Raw genomic sequence first — 4,846 nt, forward strand, 5'->3', positions numbered from 1 at the left:
CCACGAGGCACATGGTTGGCTCATTAGCTTCCTCCACTCACGAGGCTCCCTCGCTGAGAGAATCTGGTGAGCAAGATCAGCGTCAGGAAAACGAGCCACATGTTCATACAGCCGCAGATGATGCTCACGGACAATGCAGGTAACAAATCTCATTTGAGTCTCTCTCAGCAACCGCTCGTTGGATACAAAGTCCGACCAGCGATAGCCAAGGATTCTCCGAAGAGACCTGGTACCAAAGGAGAATTAAGTCTCCATCTCAGATCCTTGGTCAGAGTCCAAGTCTCACATCGGTAGAGCAAGACTGGAAGCACCAAGGACCTGACTACCACTGTGACAGAATGATAGAATTCCTTGGCTGAGATGGGAGAACCTGCTGGAAGGACAACATTCTCTGCAGCACTTCACAAATCTCGGCTTTATGGGAGAGTCACCAGACAGAAGCCACTCCTGAGAAAAAGGCACATGACAGCACACCTGGAGTTTGCAAAAAGGCATGTGAAAGACTGAGAGCATGAAGCAAAATATTCTGTTCTCTGTTGAGACAAAAACTGAATGATTTGGCCTGAATGCAAAGCGCTATGTCTGGTGGAAACCGAGCGCAGCTCATCATCCATGTAACACCATCCCTATCATGAAGCATGGTGGTGGCAGCATCATGCTATGGAGATGCTTTTCAGCGGCAGTGACTTGGGGACTTGTAAGGATAGAGGGAACGATGAATGGTACCAAAAACAGGCAAATCCTTGAGAACCTACTTCAGAGTGCAAAAGACCTGAGACTACAGTGAAGATTTACATTCCAACAGAACAATGGCCCCAAGCTTGCAGCCAAAGCAACACTGGAATGGCTTCAGAACAAGGACGTGAAAGTCCTCGAGTGGCCCAGCCAAAGCCCAGACTTGAATACCAGTGGGATTCTGTGGGAAAAAAACTTGAAGATTGCTGTCACGGACACTCCCCATCCAACTTGATAGAGCTTGAGCAAATCTGCAAGGAATAATGGGAGTAAATCCCCTCATCTAGATGTGCCAAGCTGATACAGACATACCGAAGAAGACTTGAAGCTGTAATCGCTGCAAAAGGCGCTTCTACAAAGTATTGACTCTACAATGGTTGAATACTTATTGACGCAAGACATTTCAGATTTTCATTTTTAACTAATTTGTAAAATTTTTGAAAAACATGTTTTCACTTTGTCATTATGGAGTATTTTTATGTAGATCGGTGAGAATTTTTTTTAAATTTAATCCATTTTAAATTCAGGCTGCAACAAAACAAAATGTGACAAAAGTCGAGGGATGTGAATACTTTCTGAAAGCTTTTGCTCTGATGATGGGCTGATGACCGAAATGTCAGCCACACAGTTTCCTACATTAGTAAGCCTATTCTCATCAGGCTTACTACAAAGTGCAGTCTATCTACAAAGTGCAGTCTACAGATTAGTTCTTCCGACCACTGTGAGCGAAGTTTCATGATTCTGACTCAAGATGTCTCAGTTCTGTGTTAATCAAGATGGCAGAGGGCAGCACGACATTGTCAGTGTTGTGAAATGAAGCATGAAGCACTGGAAAGGAGAGTTGGGATGACTGCCTGGAGATTAGATGACTGGAGATGAGAGTTGAGATGATTGATTGGAGAGGAGAGGACTGGGGGTGACTGGAGGAGAGTTGGGTACACCATTACGATCCTGAGGCAAGAGACAGCCAATGGAGTACCGCCACAAAGGATCACCAACCCCGACTCAGCTCCGTAAGATTTGCATCCCTTCCCCAAACTACAAGGAACGTCTTGGTGGTGAACAGATTTTTTTTTTTTCTGACAATGATGTAAAGGCCACTGTGAAGCGATGGTTAAGTTAGCAGGATGCACAGTTCTACCGTGATGGTATCACAAAGCTACTTGAACATTGGCAAGAACACAGTGGCAATGATGTTGAGAAATAAATATGTACTACAGCAGAATAAAGATTGATGTTAGTATCTGTCTGTTTCATTCAAATATCTTATCTGGTTTTGGAGAAAAAGAATAGGAGGCATTACTTTTCAACAAACCCTCATACATCTCAGAATCTTCCATCAAGGTGACAGGTAGCCCAAAATAAGTGACTGGACTTAACTTATTCCAATTTGTCTGAGTCAGCAGATTTCAACCCCAAAAGTCACTTCCTTGGCATCACCTATATCCTTTTTACTCTACCCAAATATAAGTCTCAGGCTCATCATTATTTTTAGGTCCTCCTGTTCTCTCACTTGTGGAACCATGTCAGAGTTTGTTTTCTCATGATTTCCCCTCTAATCCTTCAAAACTACAGTCCACAGTCTCTCTTTCCACTGCTGAGCTCCTCAACACCTGTAAACCCTCTGTCCCCTTTTACCTTCTATTGGTCTTCATGCTGTGGTATGTCTATCCATATGTTATTCTTCATCTGCTACACCTTCAGATAGGAACTCAACCTTTGTAAACCAAAAAAGAAGGGCAATCAAAAATTCCAATATCCAAGTGTGAATAATGAAAGAGAAGACCAAGAAGACACCCGAAGAAGTCAAGAGCAAAGATGGAGTCATCAGGAGGAACCTGGATTGGATTTGGGTTTCAGCTGCTACTCGACAACGCTCAAACCCATCCAGGCGCAGCCAAGTGAGCCTTACAGAAAACTTTCTGCAGGAATTCACTTTTCCTTCGAGAGATAGACAAGGAAAGAGAGGAATAGAGAGTAAAAAAGAGATCCATCCATCCATCCATTGGGACCATACTCTGTGCAGAGCGTTGGTGCTGCCTAAGCAGCCTCCTTGGCTACTGGGCATAATCTTGGACGGGTCGCCACTCCGACACTGGTTACCAGCCAGCTGGCACTCATTTTGCCGACCTTGGAAGGATGACAGGCTGAGTCAACCCCACCTGGTATTAATTCAATAGATGAGTAGGATTTGAACTCTGGATCCCAAGCCCACCACCCTAAGCATTAAGCCAACACCAGGCGTAAAAGAGATGAATCAGAAGAAAAATCCAGAATTAGAGCGAATAAAGAGAATTATGAAGAAAAAAAAATGAATAAAGAAGTCTGGAAAAAAATGATCATAATAATTAGAAAGAAGTGTGAAAGCAACAAGGAACAAAGATGTCGGGAAGAACCCGGACAGATAGATTTCAGGAGTTACTCCCCAGGCTCAAACACAGCAACATGTACAAGCTATCAGAGGTCCGTCAACGGGGAATCACAGTCCACACAGCATCAGGATATGGTAGAGACATTATGAAACGGAAGACCAAGAAGGAAACCGAAGAACTAAAGAGCAAAGATGGAGTCATCAAGAGGAATCTGGATAGGATTCAGCCGCTACTCCACAACCCTCAAACCCATCCAGGCACAGACAAGTGAGCCTGACAGAAAAATTTCTGCAATAATTCATTTCTCCTTAGATAGACAGATAACGAAAGAGAGAAATACAGAGTAAATAGTTGAAAGAGACGAAAAAACAAGAATTAGAATGAATAAAGATAATTGTGAATGAATTAGAAAGAAGTATGAAAAGAATAAAGAACAAAGATGCCGGGAAAGAACGTGGACAGACAGCTTTCAGCAGTTACTCCCCAGGCTCTCACGCAGCCACATGTATAACCTACCAGAACATGTATAAGCCATCCTCCCTATCTACGAAGCCAACACCTGGCTGTAGTAGTTGCAGTGCTTTTGTTGGAATTGCCACAATTCTATTTGATGTCCCTCACTTTCCTCATCTCTACAAGGCCAGAGTTAGAACTGCAGTAGACAAGGTAGAGAATTTTAAAAAGAAAGCACTACCAAGACAGATAAAAGGAGAGAGGGAGACGAAAACACTTTTTTTTCCTCTCCTTTACAAAAATAATGACAATCAGATGAGTAAAAATAAGGAGCCTTGTGTGGAAATATTACAAAATGAATTATTTACTGTCCAAATTTCTTTAAAACTCTCGTTGGTTCCAGAATATTGTGCCATCTTAAATTCCGAAGTAATTTGTGAACGTAATAAAGTTCTCAAGCATGCAAAATATCCTGCAATACATCACTTTCAATCTTTGCCCTTCTCGTTTGGAATATTGCAAGTTTTGCAGATGCCAAAATAAAGTTAACCAGTAGATCTCGTGATCGGCTCTCTTTCTTTACTGGGTGGTCAAAAATAAAGTTTGGGGAAAAATGAAACCAAAAGCGCAACAGCAAGTTTTTCACCAGCAATCAGATTGGTTGAAGATGCAGGCATTGCAAATATATGTGAAAGGATGGTTTCTGCTTGCCCACAAAAGCAACAACCATGGGAAATTTGTGAAGTCTTGCAGCAGAGCACCAAAACTTGGTGCCCCATGAAGCAGTTTCCAACTTAGGTCCCCCACCACCCTTGGTGTTGGGTGGAGATCAAGAAATTCCCAACTTTGATGGGTTGAGAATAGAGGCAGAAAACGCCTCATGCCAGGGAGTGTTTTGCCAGGTTGCAAAAGCTATATATAATGGAGTGAATAGATAACTTGCAGGTATATATCCTTCCATGATAGCCCACAAAAAGGTTTTTCAGCTGTGCCAGGGACCTTACTAATATTGTGCGCGAGTGGTGGTTGAGAGAGCTCGCAACACCGTGGTCCATTTTTGAAGTCCATGGAATTACAGCTGGTCCTCTGCATAGTTCCATCACCCTCATTGGGGTTATCCAGATCTGCCAGTAATGGCAAAATAAAATTTGCTAGGGAATTGCGCAATTTACTTTCTTTCTGTATCGGGCATCTAAAAATAAAAAGTGTTTTGAGAAAAATGAAGCTATAAACCTAACAGGAGAATTTTCACCAGCAAAAAAAATGGTTGAAGACTGTGGCATCTT

Source organism: Eptatretus burgeri, chromosome 3, assembly GCF_056783735.1.
Source record: "Eptatretus burgeri isolate ZD-2024b chromosome 3, Ebu_testis_v1, whole genome shotgun sequence".
In the NCBI taxonomy this organism is placed as follows: Eukaryota; Metazoa; Chordata; class Myxini; order Myxiniformes; family Myxinidae; genus Eptatretus; species Eptatretus burgeri.